Here is a 23112-nt window from a genome sequence, read left to right as displayed (position 1 = left end):
TTTGTTGAGTTTCGGATATTGCCGATCAATGACTAAGGCTTTAATTTCTTTTGAAAGCGAATCTGGGCTCTTTCTCTGGGGAAGTCTTTGCAAACAGTTTTAGGACTATAATCTCTGACGAGGGAAGTCCTTTGATTTTAATGGAGTTGTGTCAGCAGGGAACTTGTCTGTTGGATGTGACAGCACATTGGAGACAGCCTGATGGCAGTAGTGTCTGTTGGCGTCCCTGCAGAGGGGAACGAGGACACGGATAATCCTCTTCAGAAATGATTGGGATTCTCTGGGTTCCCCATGTGGTCTCAGAATGAGTTTCACGCTGCTTCTGTATTTCTCTGCTGAAAACAAACAAACAAACAAACCAGTAACTGAAGTCTACATAACTCCAGCCAGTTTAAAAACCTAACATTCAGAAACAGATCTGGCAGCGATGCTAACATTCAGAAACAGGGCTGGCAGCGCTGGTGTGCTTACACCGTGCTGCACGCTGCAGCACAGATATGTGCCTGCTCTGCTGGCCCTTATCAGCATCAGATTTGCACACTGGTATCAGTCACGGCCACGGGACCCGTCACAGAATCCTTCTCTCTACCCCTGCTTTAGAAACTCTAGATCAACCCCTGGGAAACGTTGCTCTAAGTAGCTTTAACACTGGCAGATTGTCACAGCTTTCTAAATACCTGTGTCCTCCTCTTGGTTAGCGTGATGGAAAAGGGCAGTGTTTGCATCATTTTAATGTGTAATAACCCCAAGCTGACATACAGTCCTGTAAAACCTCTTGAGCCTAGTGGGCCCTTTCCATGTTAACCATTCATGCAGCCAGTAATAGAGAAGCACAACAGCAACAACAGAAAAAAAAAAAAAAAAAAAGGACTGCAACCTGAGGACAAAGCAGGTGGCTGTGCCCAAGTGAAAGGGGCTGGATTCAGTAACATCTCTGCTGCTGTGTCCTAGGAATGATTTCTGCCAAATGTTTATTCATTAATATTTATTTTTTAAAATGTCATTCCAGCAGAAACTAAGTTTGGGGGCCTTTCAAAAAGCCGCCTTCTCCATTTTATTCCAGCTGAAAAATATCGACATGGCCCAGGCAGAGGCTGGGAGCTGCGTGTGGGTTTTGCTGCATTTTCTGATAAGCTAAATCCAGTAGTGGTGGGTAACTCCGGAAGAAAATGAAACACTAGTTCTGCGAGAAATATAAACTCTAGCAACTGACTATGTTAGTATACAGTGAAAGATCATAGGATTCAGTGTAAAAGCATCAATTAAGCTTGCTGTAATGAGTGCCTATTACATATCAGGACCACGGTCTTGTCATGGAAAAATACATGAGGATGTTTTTAATGAATGCTGTATCCATTATTCCAATATAGTTCTTCCCGAAAGAAAAAAAAAAAAAAAAGACAAAAGAACCTTCTTTGCATACATCCACTTTTATGGGAATAACTGTGAGTGCAAAACAAGCTTCAACAAGTGTGTTCAGGAGAGGAAAGGGGGCTTTGTATGAACTGTCACAAAATTTACTAAATTCTTACTGAGTTGAGTTACCAACTGGCTGTTAGAGAGATGAGTCTGATAAGCACTTAGCTGGAAACTTCCCATAAGGAGGAAGGAGGAGAAAACAGATGCCCATTTAACTAGAAGCATGAAAAGCACGTACAGAAGGTCAAAGACTCTTGAGACAGGGAAGATGATGAGATGCATGGTCTACCAAAAAAGACCACCTGTCTGAAGTGGCAGAACAGATTGTAAAGCACTGGAAGGGGGGAAAGAAAAGACATGCTAATACATGTACTACTTTAAACTAGGAGCATGGTGTGAGGAGCCAAGGAGAGATGAAGTAGCCAGGGTGGAGTATCTGACAGCTGCTTTGCTTAATTTAATCGAGACGTACGGAGAAATGAGAGTTTTAAACAGTGTCCATGTTCTTGGGGGGCTGCTTTAGAGAGCAGTTTCCCATAGCACAGACGAAGCTGAACAACTCTGAAAACATGACTACTCAAAGATACTGGTCCTGCATGAAATGGGCCTCTTAGAAATGCTCTATTTGGTGTTCCTGTCTTCAGACTTGGGTTTAAACCATTAAAGCATTTGGCTCTAGGTGTGGGAAAGACCCCAGCCTCTCTCTTGATAGGTACAGTGACTATCTCAAACTGATCTATACTGATATATACATATATCACGCTGCTTTCAGGAATAAGGCCTCAGAGCAGGAGACATACCTTTTATGACACATGCTGAAAGGGAAAGAGCACCTGGCTGGTAGGTGAGCAGCCTTGCTGAGCTCTAGAGGAACAGAAATTGTAGGGGTATTGCTTTCCCTTTTCTGAACCCTTAAATGTTTTGGTTGGTGAGGTAAGTTCAACTGCACTATGAAGATCTTGGATGGCTGATGATGCTGTGCTCTTGAAAGGTTCTTTTCGCTGAAATTCCTGATACTTGCTCTTTACTTTGACTCCACTCCAATTGCCTTGCCTGAAAGACTGTATAACAAGCTAATAGCCAGGATGACTTTGTCTGTTTAAATGCTTGTGGCTTTGGTGTATAATGTAATATGATGCTGTCCTCTGGGACAACGTGGGAAATTGTTCTTAAAAAAAAAAAATCCATATGCGTTTGCAATATTAGAAAGGCAGCTTGATCAGGTTGGACAGGCTCAGCTTCTTTTTATAGTAGGACAAGTAAAACAAGAGTATGTTTCTCAAACTCTTTGGATTAAGAATTTTTTTTAGATGAGTAAATGTTTACAGAAGTTACATTTAATGGATTCTTCACTGTACGTGGATAGCTTACTTTATTTTTTATTGTGTCTTCTACAAACAGACAACTTGGTAGACCCAACTTTCTCCTCATTCAACCGTGTATACCGGGGCAAAAAAATAAATCCAAAATCACCCTCATTTCTGGTATTCTCAATCACCTCATTAAAGGTTTGCACGGCTACTTAGTCACAGGTAGATATTCAGTTAATTACACACCTGACTTTTGCTGTGTAAAGTAAAACTTCAGGCTAGTATGCAGCAGAAAATACCTTCCCAGAAATTCATCAGACAACGCCATTTTCTGTGCTGCTGTTCTTACAGAGAGGGAGACAGTTTTGCCAGGCTTTTGGCAATTTGTAATGGAAAATGTGATTGCAAGGACCTGATCTGTAGTGATCTGAGGTCAGTCATGGTGTTGGAGGGGCATGCAGCAGCCTTTGTCCTTGCAAAGGCGTCAAAAGCAGGTCTAGTCCTAAAGCCTTAATTGTGGCTCTAGGGGTCTCCTCCACGTGAGAGGTCTCCTCAGTAGCAGCCTCAGATTTTCCCTGTATGTCAGTGGTGTGAATCCTGCTAAGCAGCGTGACCTTGGTTTTCCAAGATGTCCAAAGCTACAAGAACAAGTACGTTTATGCTGTCCCCATGAAAGTATGAAGAACAAGGGCATGTGAAGTCAGTCAAGCCTGAGGTATGCTCTTCCAAAGTGACAGAAGTAAGTTATGAGATCCTCACACGCTCACTCTCCTGGTCATAAATAGTGAAATTAGGTGTTGGTCTGGAGACAGGAATGTGAAAGCACTCCTCAGTGCCCTGGGCATGGGATCATTCTGGTCCTGAAAAACTTTAAAAGGTTCTTCCTCATTCACTCCCAGTTACTTCTGCCTATCTGAACACAAACTTCTACAGCCTCTTCCCAGGCTTCTTGTTTCTGAAAAAAAAAAAAAAAAAAAAAAAAAAAAAAAGCCATTTCCATTTAGAGCTCTCCAAGCCCCATCTACCATAAGCTTTTCTTTGACTGCTTGGTGTGGACATTTTCCCTAGCATACTTTTTCCTGCCCATCCTCCCTTTACCAGACGTGGTCAACAATTAAGCTAATTAAGCTATACGCAGGATTAAGTCTATAGGGCCAGATTCACAAAGGGACTTAGGTGTTTGAAATGGGAATTAAGCTGATTATCAGCATATCACTCTCATTATGCAGTCTTTGAAACTTTTATAGCCTTGTGCTTGTACACGTTTCCTCTAGGAGAGTTCCTGTGTGCACATGGAAGGAACAGAGTTCCCTTTATGTTGTTCCCCCAGTGAGAACTGCCCCAGGGCGAGTCCTGGGGAGGGGGATATTCAACCTCCACTCCATCCCATCCAGTGTTCAGAATATATGAAAAACTATCTACCACGCATCCATGCAATACGCTTTGCTTGCTCGATGTAGAAGGAAGGCCTTTTTAAACCATCTTGTTTCACACCCTTATGTACAGAGTTGTCAGGGAACAAAAGACATTTTTGTTAGCAAAGGCTCTCAGAGATTTTCTTTCATGTGTGACAGATGCTTTCAGAATCCATTTGAGGAAATCTGCATAATTGATACACAACACCAGTGACCCAGCCTGAATGACTTAAAGTCTTTATTTTCATCTCGGGTGGCTCAGAAGCAGCCAGTGGAATTTGTAAGGCTCCATTAAGATGTTCAGGTCTTCAGGCTCCCTAGCGATAGGGACCACGTAAGTACCTAAGGACAAATAGCCTGGGTTTCATTAGCAAGATAAAACCCGCGGTGTGAAACATGGGAAATCAAATGTGATAAGGAGGTGATTGTGGACTGGTTATGCATAGTGTCAGCCCCAGCAGACTGACAAATAATAAAAGGAGGAAAAATGATGAGCTCTAAACAGCCGCAGTTGCCCTGTGTGCCTTGAGTGCCGCGTGGCATCTCTGGCTTTCTGTCAGCCTTAGCAAGGGTTAGCAAGCTCTATAATAAAAAGCCCAAATGGAAATTTTCTGATAATGTACACCACTCAAAGTGCTGTTTCTGTCAGTAGCATGTTGTACTACCAATTCCTCTTCGGATTTTGATCTTTATTTAGGCATAAAGGCTTGTCCCAAAATGAGGAGAACTCGGATGGACTAGTTTCTTCTCTTTGAACAGAAGATTTTTGAATTGTCCAGGCTGTAAGTTTTGTGATTATAATAGATTTAAAGAGGCTATGATTTTCCAATGAATGAAATTATAGATAAACACTATAGGTTTCATTTTAATGATTTTTTACAGGTCATTATTCTGTTCATAAATGCTTCTCTCTTTCATTCTCTGTTTCTTTTTTTTTTCTGTCACCAAACCCCAAAGCCATGGATTGTTGCAGTGTCAGTGCCTTGGTTTCCAGGGTAGGTGGGACTGCAGCCCCAAAGGTCTGGGAGCCTCCCACCATGGGGCCCCATGCCAGGGTCCAGCATTCCCCCATGTTTCTGTAGCCAGGATGCCAGCAACATTCAGGAGGGCCTGGGTGCTGGGTAATAAATACACTTGGAGTCATACAGTACTCAGTAGGTTTGTGAGAGTCATGTTATCGGATTTATCTCGTGTTCAGTAACCACAAATCATTGGATCAGTTGCTTATCCTCTCTACATCACCGTGCTCTGTTTAAACTGGAGATAAAATGTGGCATTCCTTCACCTGCCAGGAACTCTGGCTTGGCACTGGTGACTTTATGTTCCACACTAGTGCAAGCACCTAGCTTCTGCCACCTTCCTGCACTGCTCTGGGTGCCTGCATGGGCACAGCTGGTGCTGGGCACCCTTGAGAAGAGGGGCTGTGAGACCACCCAGCAGGGAGCCACTTGGGCAGTTCCCAGTTTCCTGGACGTTTTGCAGCAGTGCTGCGATCGTACCTGTTCTCCATCAGGTATTAAGTGAAAATCAGTGCCGATCAGTGGGGCAGCATTTGTTCCCTTTCCCACTCTCATTTCAATAAGGTTTCTAAACATAGCTATAGATCTTCTGTTCCAGCTTTCTTTGTAATTATGGCACAAAGAAGCATGTCTTACAGAAGGACTGCACGTTAGGGAGAAGAAAAAGCTTGATGAAGCATGGAGATCACACAAAAAATGATTGTATCAGTAACCATGAATAAATTGTCAGCACCATTTAGGCCTAGTGCTATAATCACTATCAAGCATTTTAAGACACATTTATGTTTAGTGGCTGGTAAGAGTGAGAAGCTTGTAATTTAGCTCCAATGTACACACTAGCAAATGCCTCTTCAGTAAGTGCCCTACACAGGACTGTATTAATTGCAAGCTCTATTACTACATATCTTTATTGATGACTTGGATGAGGGAATTGAGAGCATCCTCAGTAAGTTTGCAGATGACACCAAGTTGGGGGGAAGTGTCTATCTGCCAGAGGGCAGGAAGGCCCTGCAGAGGGACCTGGGCAGGATGGGTCAGTGGGCAGAGGCCAAGGGGATGAGGTTCAACTTGGCTCAGGGCCGGGTCCTGCACTTTGGCCCCAACAACCCCACGCAGCACTACAGGCTGGGGGCAGAGTGGCTGGAAAGCTGTGCAGAGGGAAGGGATCTGGGGGTGCTGATGGATGCTCGCCTGAACACGAGCCAGCAGTGTGCCCAGGTGGCCAAGAAGGCCAACGGCATCCTGGCTGTGTCAGGAGCAGTGCAGCCAGCAGGGCCGGGGAGGTGATCGTTCCCCTGGGCTCTGCTCTGCTGAGGCCACACCTTGAGTGCTGGGTTCAGCTCTGGGCCCCTCACTGCCAGAAGGACATCGAGGCCCTGGAGCGTGTCCAGAGCAGGGCTGCGAAGCTGGGGAAGGGCCTGGGACACAAGTGCTGTGAGGAGTGGCTGAGGGAGCTGGGGGGGGTTGGTCTGGAGAAGAGGAGGCTCAGGGGAGACCTCATTGCTCTCTGCAACTGCCTGAAAGGAAGCTGTGGGGAGCTGGGGGTCGGCCTCTTCTCACAGATAACCAGTGATAGGACCAGGGAACGGCCTCGAGTTGTGCCAGGGGAGGTTCAGGGTGGAAATGAGGAGACATTTCTGCTCAGAAAGAGCAGTCAGGCACTGGGACAGGTTGCCCAGGGAGGTGGTGGAGTCCCCGTCCCTGGGGGTGTTCAAGGAAAGGTTGGACGTAGTGCCTGGGGACAGGGTTTGGTGGGTGACATTGGTGGGGGGGGGGTGGACCAGAGGATCTTGGAGGGCTTTTCCAACCTTCATGATTCTGTAATTCTACATGGCATACAGCAGCTTTAACTGCTGTATGGAAAGTTAAGACATCATGTGATTTTGTCTCTTCTCTTACCATTTGGATTAACATATCCAATTCTATTGTATTAGATTGCAAACTGCCTTCATTTTTGTGCTTTTTCATATTTGTTATTGAGCAACTTAAGACAGTAGCAAAGTTTTGTAAATCTGGTATCATCCAACTTATAATTCTGCCTGTGTTTTAATAAGACAAATTAAATTTACTACTGGCAAGCCATAGAGGTCAAAAACAGTATCAAAATATGGAAATAGAAAAATTGAGGTGTTACCTCTTCCAGTTTTCACAAGATTCTGTTTAGAGACACCATCACATGTGGTATACAGGAAAATGTGTTATTTTGTCTAGGAAACACTGAACCAGTATAAATCATTGTTTAAATCTATTACAATAGTCTAGGTCCTTGTACTAACCCAAAAAATTCATTGTGATAAAGTGGAATTAGTGGATGGTGCAGTACTTAATGCAGAGGTAATAATATGATTTCCCTCATTAGTGCAGGACTACTATAGCTTTCTAATTGATTTTAATTGGCATTTAATTAGAAACTGTGAATCCCCTGTGGCCAATTCATACTTTACAGTATTCCAAGGTAGACTATTATTTCTTTTCTACAACTGGCTTCCCAACTGCAGGTTAGGAAAACTATGAAATGCAGTTTTTGACTCGCAACCTTTGAGAGTCTTGTGTACAGAGATTGTACGTCATAGGCTTAGGCTCTTTATCAGTTCTGAGCTGTAAAGGTCCCCATCAGCTGTATCAGTAAAGCATCCCTTTTTCTCTCTCTGCTTTTATTACGGAGTAGAGTTTCCTAGTGCCAAAGTAGCTCATAGACCACTGTGCTTATGCTGCATGTATCAAAGTATTTCTTTAGGAAATAATTCAAGGACTACGTGTTCAGAATTTGTACTAGGATGCAGACAAAAGTTTCATCATTTATGAAAGACTGAGAATACCTATGAGTCTCTATACTGAAAGGGTAATAAAAGGTACTGAAATGAAATACCATATTGTTTCAGACCCAGAAAGAATGACTTGAGATAGAGAGGGAGAATATTCTACTCTTTGAATGAACACCACGAAGAAATCCCTGTACTAGCATGATATGAAACTTTTATTGCACTCCAGATTTTCAATTGCACTGTATTAAACCATATTAATATTTGTTTTTTCTAGGGCAGTCAAAAATCATTGGTAATGATGAATTTTTCATTTACGCTAGTGCCAAATGATCAGCCGCAGTGCTCCGAGGTCAGTCAATCATCCCACTCTGGTGGAACATTTTTGCCTTTAAGGCAAATGAAACTTTTTTTCCTCTCTATCTCAAGTGCCGATAACTTATGGGACAAACTCACTAATAGCTCATCCTGTGAGCCCCAGCTATTGTCCTATGATCCATCAACATACCTGAAATGAACAGTGATTTCCCTGGGGACGAGGGATAGGCCTGCACAGAGCTTTGTTGTGTACCTGAATGTAGATTCTCTGATAAGCAACTGGATCAAGCCAAGTCTCTCTATCTAGCCATGCTGTGGCTTGCTACGAAGGAGGAACTACCTGAGAGTCTGCTCCAAAACTGCATATAGTTTCAGGGAGATCTTTATTCCAGTAGTCTTCAGAACAGGAATTTAACAGAGTCAAATACAGATAACCTGACTGTGAAGTCAGCTGTTCAGATCAGGGGTTAGTATCCAGCCTTTCTTGCCTCTCCCCCAAGCTCAGGTGTCTGGCCACATGTTAACATAAGTGGTTTTTAGCTCTTAATTGTGGCTTTCATCTAAAAGCATTTAGAATAGTCATCATTCCCACCACTGGAACAACATGAGCTCATACTGAAGCAATATTTTGAAGCATTTAAACAAAGTGACCTCCACAAACATTAATCCTAATAGTCCAGTTTGTAACGGAAATCTACAGGATTATTGCCTGAATTGTGGTTTTGCTGCAGGTTTGATGTGTGGTACAGATTTCTTACAATAATTTGCCTCAGTACAGCAAAGGAAAACGAAGATATGATTGGCCTAAAACTCTTTGTTTATGTCACATCCAAAGAGAAGCATCGGATCCTTTGGTTCCTGGCTTTGTTTGGCACAGAAGTGTAACTACAGGGATTTTTTCAGTGAAATTCATTCACTTTATCTTTGTTTTAGTATTGCCATTCTGAGATTGGTCATGTACTGAAACTGGAGCTGTTATATTTGTCTGCATGGTGTATTTAGCCTTACAACACAATATTCCTTTCTTGGCTGTATGTCATTTTTTATTACTTGTGCTCTGAAGCTTTTGAATTTAGCTCAGACTTTGAGGCTGAAAGCTGTTGATTTCGGAGAGGTAAAAATGAACAAAGAAAAACTCCTCCAAAGCTTGCTAAATCAACATATTTGTTTGCAAACCAGCAACAACAAAAAGGTTGCTTAAGAGACCTGCTTTTTTTTCTGCTTCAAATCCTTGCTTTGTGCTCTGTGTCAGTCCTGCTTACCCTTTTTCTTTTCTTTAATACTACCTCTTTGTTTCTTCTGTTCCACCCGCTATTGTGCTTCTTTCCTTATCTCTTCCTAAGTCTTCTATACCTCCTTCAAGTTTCTCCTCTGAAGGTGAGAAGATCTTCCAGTAACTTATCAGCAGACCATGTTCTCGTATGCCTGATAATGGTGGAAATCAGACATCCTACTTCCTGAACGGGATTTACCAGGAGCTGTATTCTTTTACAACTAGCATTTTATTTCTGTGCTAGCCCACTAAGCTGGCAGGAATAATTCAAGAATAAGGCACGATACGAAGTGTGGTCAGGTCTCAGGCTGGTTTAATCAGGGAAATACTATAAATCCATTCCCCCACATGGGTTGTTTATGACTTTCACAAAGAGAGCATGACACCCTTCTGTGTCCATCTCCTTGACAATTTGATGAGCTGACGTGCCTGAATCCAAGTTAAATGTAATCTGCAGTTGGTACTTGGCTGGGTATTTGATGTGACTGGATGGGCAGTCTTCATTTTGTATCTGTATTAGTGGCTGTGTGTGGGCATCGGCAGGCATTTGAAGGCACTTTAGCACTGGTCTAAATATGCTTTTACCACCAGCAATGGTAATACTGCTGTTGACCTCAATGGAAAGAAGTTTGACAAAAGCCAAGTGGTTTTGAAAATCTCACTGAGGTGTTGCACGCTCATCCTGCTGCCAGGAGCCTGAAGGAATAAGGCTGTTGAGAGCACTGGCACCAGCTGCACCTCCCACGGTGGGGGCTGCTGCCAAAGCCACGCTGGAGTGAGCATCACGAGAGTGGCACTAAGTGACCCACCCTTGCCGATGTGAGACAGTTAAGATTTACTTTTAAAAGTGCTCCCACTGTAAATGTAGTTTGACAGGACGTATGTCTAAGGTAAAGTTGGAGCAGCACAGCAGTAGTGTGTTGGTCTGCACAGAGGACAAAGGCATGTGGGGCATGTGGGAAGTTGCATAAAAATGCAGTGACTGAATCCAAGGCAAGCTTGTAAAGCAGTTGTTCTCCACGTTTCTTGAAAATCTGAAATATTTTACTATCCCAAAGTGGAAAATGCATTGTGCTTGTATGCAATAAAATATGAGTGTTTGTCTTTGAAAAAATATGTTTATAGGCATTGTCAATGGCAGCCGGTCAGCCCACTGTCTAACTGCTAACCTGCCAATTTTCTCTTTATATTTTTATTAACTGCAGCTTTGGGATTCACAGTTTATTCTAAATCGTTCTTAACGATAGTAAGCCAAAGTCTTTTGTGTCAGTACTTGTGAGTCACACGGAAGTGCTGGAGTCAAACTTTATACGGAAATGACTTGTGGTGTTTGTTTTTTTTTTCAGAGGTGATTTTTGCGATGTTTTGTTTTGAGAATTGGTATCAAGAAAGGTACATGTCACTAAAAAATAAAACAAAATATTGCATTGTTTTAAAGTATTTTGATGCTGTCCAACTAATATGAATAATTTCCTGGTCTTGGGGATGTTCCTTTAGTCTTTTTAGTTAAGGATTTAAAGAAAAAAGTTACTCTGCATTTTCAGTGAAACGTACCTGTTCATTTCTGAGATGACTGTGATTCTGTTGAAGTTAGTGATATCTCAGAAATGTTTAGCATAGTTGGAGAAATACTTGTCTTTGTAATGCATGGTTTTAAGCATGGTTAATTGTCACTTCTGCATTCATTAGCTCCCAAACTGTGTGTACGTGCACTGACTTGGCTTTAGAGAAGATTGAGCAAGTTCAGTATATTTAGGGCAGACAAAAAAAGTTTATGTGGGTCAGGAAATATGATTTGTGAAATGCCATCCTCCATTATGTGTATCGGGAGCTAGTGCTGTGCCTGCTCTGTGTGTAGGGGGTAGAGTTGAGCTATTCATGCTATTTAGTTGATTTTAAGTGTTTCAACAAACTTGACTGCATTTTCTCCACAGACAGGAACTCAAATAAAGATGTATTTAGCAAAAGACAACTTCCTTAAGTTAAAATTGAAAACAATAAAAAGAGCAAAGATTTTGAGCAGAAACAATCCTTTATTGTCCCAATGCAGCTGAAGAGAGAGCAACAAAGGCTCAGTGTCAGTGATAAGATCGAGCACCTTGCTATGTTCCTTGAGTTCTTGGAGGGTGTTGAGGAAGAAAATGGAGACAGATAATACTGTGGTATTACCAGGTACACTGTGCATTAAAGGCCATGGGAATTGTGCTTTTTCTGCCAGGAGTGAATTGGATACTTGATGGTGTTGAGGTTTTTTTTTGCATTTTTTGCAGATAAATGCAATAACAGAACACTGTCAGAGAAGTTAAAGTAAAATTTTCAGTGAATATCAAGACTGCAGAACTTCTGTTCTGATCATATTACCTTCAAGCAGCCAGGAAAACTATAAAAGAAAGCAAATGTTTGCGATAACAAAACGACTGCTCTAATTTCATCCAGTGATAGATATTTGAAAATGATTATATATACCTAAGGAGTAGAAATACGGTGCTCTAGTTAACCCCCAAAAGAAGAGAAAGAACCATAGGTGAAAACACAGTGGACTCAAACTGTGAAATTAAATTGATGTCCTGGAAAATAAACATGGACCAAGAAATACCCTCGCTGAGGGGTGCCCTAGGAAGCACGAGCACATAAAATGCTCAGATACTCTTATTTTTTCTTTACCTCTTTTAACCTATATTTAAGAAGTTCTTAGAATTAAATAATTTTTCTTCTTTCTAAGTGAATTTGGAAAAGTGCAGAAAAATACAGAAAGGAAATGGAGAGTCTACTGAGGACAGGTGACCTAATTTATGGCTTTCTATCCCAAGTCTCATCAGGATGTCCAAGGATAACACCAGTTAGCTCATAATTAGTAATTGTCAGAAAGGTTGGCAGGGAGACCAGAAGTGGTTTTATTAGACCACGTGATGCAGCTGTGGGGAAAGGAAAAGGTGTGGAGTAAATAAGACCATCTTGAAGTTGCTTACGTGTTTTGCACTAACAGAAGTTGCATGTCCTCCTGACAGGACCATGTTGGTTGCCGTATGAACCTTCCTAATTACTATCAGTGTATGAACAGCAGTTCTGGATTATTTATTTTCTCATGTACTAAGATGCAGGGCCTTGAATAGCCTTGACTTCCAGAGGGTGGGTACCTGATAATTCGGGGGAACATACGCTAAATCTCGGCTGACAGGATTTATCAGCTGGAATCACGTTGCGTCAGTGTGTGCTGGCTGGGGAGCTGGCCCGTACACAAATAGCAGGGAGAAATAAGAGAAGGATGCAAGTGTGAATTAAGGGGCTGTTGTGAAAATTAGTTGCTTAATTTAAAGAAATGGTTATCTGGAGGGAGAGAGAACAGAAGGTGATGTCTGCTTTTTAATGAAAAAGAAAACTCCAAATAAATGCTGAAACAAATGGCAAGGTCTTTAGACTGACAGTGAATAATAGAGCAGCTAGGAAAAGCAATTGTGTGCTTCCATTCTTAAGAAAGCCATTTCTTCTGGCAACCAACCATCCCAACCAGAGACTGAAGTCTTACTGTAGTAGGAAATGAGTTGTTCTGCTAACTTCACGCATGCAGTGAATTGGCTTCAGAGCTTCTACAGCAAAGCTATTTTAAAAGAAGCACCAAGTTGTATATGAGGTTCATTAATATGCCTCACAGCATTCAGCAGTGGTGATAGTGGCAAAATGCACACAATGTACAGAGTGTAAGTATAGATTTAAATATCTTCTGTTTGGTTCTCAGTTGATTATGTTAGTGTTAGACAAATATTGCCTGAAAGGACACACGTATGTTAATTATCAATATAAGCTAGCAACCAGACTGGTAGATGTAGCATGCCCAGTCTTAGCTGATATGTGTACTGAACTTTATTGGGAAACAACAGTGCTGTTTTTTCTCTTGTGGGAAGTGATTGCACTGTGCGATGGCAGCAAAAGTCACAAAAATCTGATCGCAAAGGAAAAGTCTCTGCATTATTAAACTGCTGTCATTCTTCCTTCTTTTTCCTCAAACACAGAGAAAATATATTTTTAAATTTAGTAAGAAACAGTAATTAAGTAAGATTCTGATTTCCTTTGGTGGGAAAATATAGGATATGCCATAACTTTCAGTGTATCAGATGAATGAGAGGCAATCCACACAGTAATGCAGCCCACCTGCTGAAGAGGTAACAATGAGACCATTCACTAAAAAAGCACCAGTAATTAATGCTAGAGTTATACAGGGTTGTTGGCCAGTTAGTGGCCTGGTGTAAATAAGTATAGCGCTAATGGTACCCTAATTTGCACCCATGTTATATGGCATTTAAAGCTATTTAAAGTATAAGTGTTATTTTTTATATTTTTTCCTGTCAAAGAAGAGATTCCTTTCAGTTCTGCGATGTGTAAGTAGTGATTTAGACATTTCCTGAGAGAGGAACAGTCAGGTCAGCGTTTCGTGTTGAAAACTGTTGTTCTGTTGAAAGTAATTGCAGTGTTCATGATAAAATGTTGTATGTATTATATAAAATGTATTGAGCAATGGTGTAGTTAAGGATATACCAGGGATTTCCACTGTAAAAACCAACTGCCTATTCTGAAGTCTTTAATAGAGCTGTAAAAGCTGATTATACATTGGAGTGTGAGTGTAAAGATCTTGGAGAAAGAGCTCTTTAGCACACATTAAAGATATCTCTATATAATGGCTTATAAACATCTTCCCTCAAAACCTGACAATATTGAAGGGAGATGATGAAGAGCTACTCAAAAATCCATTTAACTGATAAGCTGAACGCTCCTAATAACTGAATTTCAAGCATCACAGTGATATAAGTGAAAACAGTCTAAAGCAAAGAGTCTCGGCTGTAGGAAATCCAGCCCTTTCAGAACATTTTCTAGACACAGTGAGTTCTTCGGAGCTTGTTTAATACTGATAATGTCAGCCCTGTAGGTACGCCCAGTGAGCACCAGCTGCCTGTCCCTCTGGTGCCAGGTACCACAGGAACAGAGCCCATCAGTCAGAGCCTGCCAAGGGGACAGCCGTCAGTCTGCGTTCTGGACAGGAGCTGTCCCTGCTGCCTGCTGGGCGAGTGCATGATGCTGAGGGGCTGTCTGTACCTGCAGAGAGATCGGATCTGCGCCTGCTGTGCTGGATCTAAAGGCAGAGGAGCCTTTGCTGCTGGCTTGGGGAGGGCAAGTTCCTGCCTGGACATGTTGTTGTTTTTTTTTTTCCCTCTTTTGAGCCTTCACTAACTCGGGGATCTCTGGAATGTATGTACTCCATCCCGTGTAGAAAAGATGTCCTAAGTCCTACACAGCCACAGATTATACACTTGGGGTGCTCTTATGCTCTCATCTCTGCACCTGAGTTCCTAAGACTTGGAGGATACAAGCAAAACTCAGTACGAGATGTTTATGGAAGGATGACTATTGGCAACAGAACAAAAACTTGGGTATATGGGAGAGTAAGCACCCTGCAGTGACGTACACAGAACAGCTGTCACAGCTAGCACACAAGTACAAAGGACTTTTTCTAAAACAAGAATCATCGTGCTCAGTACAGGTTAGTCCTGTCTGGCTCTTGCTATGAAAGAAAAACACCACCTGAATCCTGGAATAGATGCTAGAGCTCGTGAGCAAATACATGCCAGTCTCAACCTGAAATGCTGGTTCAGAAGGGCCCATCTCTCTTCCAAATAAAGAAAAGGACAGAACTTGAAGGGAAAACAAACAAACAAACAAACAACAACAACAACAAAGAAACTGGAAGTTATGTAAGAAGAGCTTTTTGTAAAGCTAAAGGGAAGAAAGATTACCGTTTTAGATTCAAGGTTTTCTTGGTTCTCCAGTGAAGACAGCAATTAGAGGTAAATGTATATATGGGAATTCAGTGCATTTAGCTTATCTAAAAGAAGGGGAGAACTGTTTAATGGACAGTGTCTTCATGGAGGAGGAAACCATCTAGTAAAGATTTCTTTAAAGCAGCAAAGAAGGACATAGTGAAAACCAGTTGCTGCTAGCTAACACTAGACAAATTTAAATTAGAAGTTGAGCATGTGTTTTAGACAGGTGGGGACAGCTCACTGCTGAGAAACATTGCTAAGGACATTGGTGTTCGTGTTTCTTACGGATGTGCTGCATTCAAATGCAAAATTTTGGATTTAAAACAGACCTAACTGGTGATTGCTAGATCCAGTACAAGGCAGGAACTACAGCTGGGTGGAAGGAGCAGAAAACACCATTGGGTTGCACTAAGCGCAAAGTGAAATTGCAGCCTTAAAATGGCCCCACAAGGTGTGTGTCTGTCTGTCTGCCTCTGGCCCCTGTGCACCAAGGGTTGCAGCTTCCCCAGGAAGCCATAAAGCACTATCTTTCTAACCACATCATACAGCAGCCTCCTTGCTTTCTCCCTCAGAGATTTTTTACAGTAGCTATGATTTGCTGTTCACCGATTCCATTTCAGAACACGGGGAGAAAACCCAGTAGAGAGTACAGATTAGGACAGCAGCTGAACAGGGCATGGCGAACCTCAAGGGAGGGACAGTTCCCAAATGTTCCCTACATTTCTTAAGCTCTTGGATTTACTGTCTGGAGGTAACACATCCTGGGATAAGCTGTCACACTGCAGGGAAAGGGATGTTTCTGCAGTGAAGGCAGCGTCAGCATCCTACTTCCACTCAGTACTGCCCAAGGAGTTCCTGTAACGTGTGGGATCAGAGCCTGAGGCTGGACGTGCCGTAATCTGACACATTTTTCAGAATGAGGAGCTCTGCTTGGCCACAGGGCTGAGCTTTGTGCTTGCGGGAGTTTGAATTTGCCTGTTAATAGCAGGTTCAGCATCAGCATCTTTTTGCCCCTGCCTCTTTAAGGGCTGGCCCTCGGAGTCCAATTTGCATATATGGTTGGCATAATTATATATTCAAATTAGACATTCTTCTTTAACTTCCTTGCATATCTGGCTAGCCCATTGGAGAGATTTAGGGGTGCCTTGCAGTCGGTGAAGTTGACTCGAACTAGCTTTTTCCACATCACACGAGCGCATGTAAGCCGTTTCAGCTGGCTCCTGACCACCAGGAATGTCTTGAACCATTTCAGGTCTGTTTTCAGCTTGTTTCTGATGGCTCAGGGCCAACATATCTGTATATAACTGTATATCCGTTTCCATTTATATAAAAATCATTTTTAATCAAGGCTTACAAAGCATTTCAAATATTTAGAAGACAAGGGAAAGTACAAGTTTCTTTGCAATGAGGAGAACTGAGTCTCCCTTGAAAACTGAGCAGCATGATAATTTTCAACACCAGTTATCTTCAACACCAGAATTTGGCAGAACGTGATCGAATTAGGGCCTAAGGATTCGAATTCCATTTTGAGAGCATGCTGGAAGAAGGAGTCGGCAAGCACAAAGACACCGTACTTGCCGTGTAAGAACTTGGGAACAGAAGGGATAAGGTCAGGAGAAGGGGCAGCATCTCGGTGTTCATGACAGGAAACAGAGTGGCAAGCAGAAGGCCTGGCCCAGAGCCCCCTTGAAGCGTGCAGCAGAGCCAGGCCGGGGCCAGCACAGCCTCCGGGTAAGGCTGCAGGCAGTGCCTGGTGGGAAGCACACTCACTGATCAGGCTGAGGGTGAGGTGGGTTTTTCTCATCCTAGCCCACTGTTTCAACAAAGTCCTTTACTGTCAGGCTAACCCTGTACATTTTTAAAGAAACTATGACTATTCTCTCCTGGTGGTGGGATTTGGGCATTGTCAGTAAATGGAAATGAACATTCTCTTCCATGGAGTTGAAGACCACCCAACCAAAAACAACACTAGAGGAGCTGCTGATATGTATGTGCTTAACTTGGCCCACCATTAAGCTTCAGCAACTTGCATGGTATCTTTTGATATGCTTTTGATTACTGTGTTACTTTTGTTATTAGGGAAATCTGAAAATGTTTTATTGCATCGAGATCTTTCACATAACTCGCTCTCAGTTTCTGCAGTTCATATCTCTGATGGTTCAAGAATGAGTTACAAATAGCATCATTGCTAGTGAATGCAATAACAAGGTATTATTTGCATTAATATCGGTAATATGCCTGTACTCTGGGAGAGAAAACCTTAAACACTAGAAAATTGTCCTGTTTATTTCTTTTCATTAATTAGGTTCCTACGGGAGTGCAATTAGGGCAAACAGGAACTGACGATCTTTGTGGTGCTTTCACCATACTCACAGATAGAGAGGCGTCACTTCCTTTTACAAAGCTGCTCAGCGATCGCCACTAATGTGTTTTAAATGAAAGCATAGCAACAACAGAGATGATTTTCTTGTCACTCTGAATAGGTTTGAACAGTAAGTTTTAGTGATAAAGGTTTTGCACTGCTAATGGACTTGGGTGAGATCGAGTCTCAAGCAGTCCCAAGGAGTAAACTCACCTGTGCTTCAGGGTTAGAGCTCTGCTGATAGGAACTCAGTAACTCGAGGCACATGGAGAGGGAACCATGTGCAGGAGGAGAGACCTTCAGAGAGACCTTCACCTCCCTTTCAGCACCCGGGTCTCCAGGGTTCCCGTTTCTCTCCCTGCTTTTTCTGCATCCCCCTGTTGCACTCTTCCCAGGGACAGGACTGGCACAACTCCTTATGCCCAGAGCAGGAAAAACTAAACCTTATGAAAAGGCTGCAGCAAACTTCAGAAAGGGTAAACATCTGTTTGGTTGGAATTGCCTGTAAATCCCCCAGGAGGCGGCACCCTGTAGCATGATGCGGTGCTCCAGAACACACCTGATGCACAAGCAGTTAGAAGGAGGGGACAGAATAATTGGTGTTTATTACTAACCAAAGTACTTTTTGAAAAAGAATAGCTTTTCAAAGTAGATTAAATGTGAGACGTGCTGCGTTGAGAGAGGTGCTAAGACAATAAGATACATTTCTCTCTAAAGTGCTATAAGCATCTTGCTTTAAAAACATGCATTGTGGGGAGCTGTAAATTCAGGTCTTGGCTGTGCATCCTGGCTGGTAGGGCCCAGGGACAGTTTGGAGCCCACCTGACTCGAGTCAGGCTGCCAGTTCAGACTGCAGAATTGGACATCTGCTGAGCAAAATGTAGGGGAGAATGAAAAAGTACCCGTCTTTCTCTTGAGGATCAAAGCACAGTGAAAATGCACTTCTACAGAAAGTAACAGAATAAGATTAATTTTACATGCTACAGCTATGATTGTCCAAGTGTTACAGGGAAGGCAGGATAAATTCAGGCAGACAAGGTTTCATTAATTGAGGGAATTTCCAGGCTAATTTACAGGTGTTCAGGGACCTGACCTATTTCAATCTGAATAATGTCTGATGGCAGAGTTCGATATCCACAAACATTCTATTTAAAGAGAGGGGAGAATGTTTTGAGTTGGGTTTTCTTAATTAGCATTCCACAAATATGCCATGGTTTTGCTAAGCCCAGCTAACACTTATTTCCCTGTGAGACTTAAACTTAAAAGAAAATCAGCATATTTCACTCTGCTCTGTGTAGAAGAGAAAAATAAATTCTTGTACTGCGTCTGCATGTTGGCTTAAGTTTTTATCTGAAATAAGGAAAACAAAACTAAAATTGTCAGCTACATTTTACACATTTCCATTAACAATTGGACTCTGATTTCCAGTTTCACTTGCGTAATGGACAACTACCTTGACCATTAACTTTATCTAAAGTGGATGTTAATTGGCACTAAATTACAGTTCCTAAGGTGCCTAAATATTGTACCCACCTGAATAGGAACAGTCACCTGCCATTCGTGGTATTGCTGAGAGGGAAACAATGAGTAAAAGGAAGAAAAGAAGCTAGGGAAGACATTTCACCACCAGCTCTGGTGTTCCAGTTAATCACTGTAACTTAAAGTTATATGCTGAATTTTAAAATGTTGACTACAATTTTTAACTTTTTTTTTTTTTTAAGCCTACTTAGAAAGAAATAATCTTAAGCCCTTTGGGAATCAGTTAATATTAATGCTATTGTGCCTTGATGCCAAAATTGAGTGAGTAGCTAACAAAGAAATGTGTTTGACTCACAAGTTCCATTAAGAGAGGTGAGTAGTGGAAGATGTAGGTTAATTCAGCTGTTTCCAATTCACTTTTCTCTTCAGATAATACCAAATATTATGCTTGCCTAAGGTGACAGTGGCACCAAGCAGTTACCTCCTGGTAACTCCTGTTTGTATTTCATTACAGCCTTGAGTTCCCAACAAAGATAGTGCTGCTGGTCCTGCCTGCTGTGCAAATACATGGATGAGGAAAGCTCCTGTCTCTGGCATGTTTGCAGTCTTCTAGATGTAATCAGAAGGTAATGCAGTGACTTCGTAGATCTCTGTAATAAGCTTTATATAGTGGGAAGGTTACTTTAAATGTGTAGTCACTCACTGAAAACCAGGCTTAACCTTTTGTATGGTACTGCCTGGCAGAGCCATCTATCTGTTAATAATTTAGATTCTCTGCTGACTGTTTTCTAACCATTTTCATCTTTCTGCTCTGGCTTCTCTTGGCTATAAGGGAAATACAGTATTTCTCACTGTCTGACCCAAAATCTTGCCATAAATCTTCCTCAGAGGATAGAGACTCAGCATATACCAACATTTAGAAGTGGATTTGTGCTAATGCAACCCTGCTGCTAACAGACAAAGAAGTAATAAAATTGATAGGTAGACAGCCCCAAACATGTCATCAGATTAATAACAGATATCCACTATGCAAAACAATACAAACAGGCTCCTGAGAATTGCTTCTGCTCTCTGTAGGATAATTTAAGAAATTGTTAAGCATAGCCAGCTCCTGTGAATGGCATTTCTCCATCTCCTGGCAAAACATGTGCAATCATGCCCAGTTCTCATACACTGTATCACAGACAGTATATGTGACTATGACTGGGAAATATAGTTTCTGTGAAGTTAGCTAGATACCACAGCTCTCCCCAGATCTTCGCATTTGTAAAATATTAAGGTTATAAAGAATAGTGACTTTGTTTTGCACAAGAGATGAAAGTTGAGATCTCCCATGCCATCTTTATTGGTGAAGAGTTCATTCTCACAAAGGCTAATCTTATTTAGCTCCTTGACTCCACTGTAAAGTAGATTTGCAACTTCTTTAATCTTTTCAGGATCAGCAAGCCAGCCAGAGGCTAAATAAGCACTGACAGCTGCTATTAGATGTGTTAATCAAATTTTTGTAACTGTTTAGAAACTTAAACATTACCAGAACAAGGTAGTTAGGACCTTTTTTTTTTTTTTTTTTTTTTTTTTTTTTTTTTTTTTTACCAGATTTATCCAGAACTCTGTATTCTGCACGTTTTCTTCTACACAATTTCTCAGAAGTAACTTGAAATCTTTATCCTCCTCTTTCTTACACAATCATAGAAAAGACTAGGTTGGAAGGGACTTTATCTATTCCAACCTTCTGTCAAAGGCTAGGCCTACACTAGGGATGCTAGCTATCAGCTCTCATTTTGACACTGCAGGTACATATGGAGAATCAAGGGAGTGACATCCATAGAAAATGAGGCTGGACTGTGCAGTTAAGCAAATTCAGTACACTGTGGTAACTGCAATGAATGTATCCACAGTACCTGTGCATACTTGGTGAGTCCAGCTGCAGCATGCTGCCATTAATTTAGACTCCATCACCCCACCTTTGTAATTCAGGTCAAGCTAGCAAAGGAACCAATAGCTTTATAAGCTGACACAATAGCTTTATAAAGCTGAACCAGTATCTTTGCAAGCTCTGCAGGAGGAGCTGGGGTTATTCAGCCTGGAGAAGAGGAGGCTCAGGGGTGACCTTATCGCACTCTACAGGTACCTTAAAGGAGGCTGTAGCAAGGTGGGGTTAGTCTATTCTCCCACGTGCCTGGTGACAGGACTAGGGGGAATGGGCTAAAGTTGTGCTAGGGGAGGTTTAGGTTGGATGTTAGGAAGAACTTCTTAACTGAAAGGGTTGTGAGGCATTGGAACAGGCTGCCCAGGGAAGTGGTGGAGTCACCATCCCTGGAGGTCTTTAAAAGACGTTTCGATATAGAGCTTAGTGATATGGTTTAGTGGAGGACTTTTTGGTGTTAGGTCAGAGGTTGGACTAGATGATCTTGGAGGTCTCTTCCAACCTAGATGATTCTGTGATTCTGTGAATTGAGATTTAAGATTGGACTACTATGGAAGTGTATGTGTTTGGCTGGTGGCAGGGAAAAACAAAGATAGTGCTTACAGTGGGTGGCTGCTATTTGTGACAAAACCAGGTCCTCTCTGTGTTTTCTGGGTGTCCCCAGGCAGGTGGAGCACAAGGAGCCTGAGCCCCAAGGTGCTTCATTAATCTCATTGCTCTGCACTGAGGGAGCTGCACCAAAGACCCTCCAGCCCTGTCACTTGGACAACTCAGTGTACTGATGGGGGAGGTGCTGGGGGCTTGTGGCCAAAGCCTCCAACTGATCTGGCACACTAATGAGCCTCCAGCAAGCCAGCAAAACCCATCTTCTGCTGTCTCTGCCTGGTCCCTCATTACCATCACATCAAGTCAGATTTTCTCAGGCCCACCAGCCTTCCTTAAATCCCACCCTTCACGTAGCTGTTACTCTGGCTCCAGGAAATGAGAGCAAGCCTTGGGTCTGTCAAATGATCCCAGCAAAACTGAGATTCCTCTGGGCAATGACTCTAAAGTAGTCACATTTTTATAACAGGCATCACAAAAAGGAGTAAAAGTGAAATACCTGTTTATTCCTATGCCATCTCAAGGAACATTAAATGTGAAATCAGATCTCGGGGTTAAAACCTGGTCATTGCTGCTTGTTCCACTGTCACTTGTCAATTTGCAGCTGTTCCCCCAGGATTGCTGTGCCTCGCTGTGTCAGTTTTGCTGTGCTCCTTGTCAGCTTCACGATAAGGAGCAAGGGGGAAAATTGGCAACAGGCACACAGGGATCAGAGGTGGAATAAATTGAGAAGGAGTGGTAGAAAAAACACCAAGGTCTTGGAGCTCAAGAGCACTGAAAACCAACACAGAATTAAAGCTGTATTTGGCGTGCAGTTAAAACTGCACAAGTTCTGAGACATCAGGTGGTGTTCTAAATTATAGCAAAAGGTGAAGAATCTGTGAACATTGCTAACCAAAGGGGTAAGATGAGAGATGGTACTTGGCTGTAGCAAAGGGAAGCAGGAAGAGACAGAAATGAAGGTAATCAATTACAAGATTACAATTTTTCAGTCAGCTGCACTGGTAAATACTAGAACAGAAGCTGTGGAAAGCCATAAGGTTTTGCAGAATAACTGCTGTGTGCCTACCTGTGGCTGCAGAGACATGGGAGTGAGTTTGGGGTACACAGTTTAAGCTATACTCATACAAACTAGGCTCATACTCAGTACAGCCATGCTGAAACCTAGGCAAGCACTGTGCTGCTGCACCTATTTCCCGCATGGGTCAGCTGCAGTTAGAGCATCACTTTGTGAAAATGTGGGAGAGATTTGGGGTGTACATTGAACAGGGGAAGAGGTTAGCAGTCTTCTGACTAGGCAAAAAGCAGTATCCATACATTTCAGTAAAAAAAAAAATAATCTAATGCCTACTACCAAAGTTAGTGGTTGTTATTCAGTGTGTTAAATGTGGAAAGAGTAACGTTTTGGGGCA

The 23112-nt window shown here is 42.2% G+C and overlaps 1 protein-coding gene across 3 annotated transcripts in view; it reads left to right on the top strand.

Moving 5' to 3' along the window:
• The window catches only part of GPC1 (glypican 1), a 344777-nt gene that overhangs the window by 116025 nt on the left and 205640 nt on the right, over window positions 1–23112 (top strand). For all 3 annotated transcript variants that reach the window (XM_084528749.1, XM_084528750.1, XM_084528748.1), the window contains one exon: window positions 19685–19796. The gene's annotated coding sequence lies outside the window, so the exon portion shown is untranslated. The remainder of the gene's footprint in view (window positions 1–19684; window positions 19797–23112) is intronic.

Source organism: Aythya ferina (assembly GCF_964211825.1).
Source record: "Aythya ferina genome assembly, chromosome: 9".
NCBI lineage: Eukaryota > Metazoa > Chordata > Aves > Anseriformes > Anatidae > Aythya > Aythya ferina.
The sequence above is the reverse complement of the archived record's forward strand: the minus strand, read 5'-3'. Positions and strand labels throughout refer to the sequence as shown.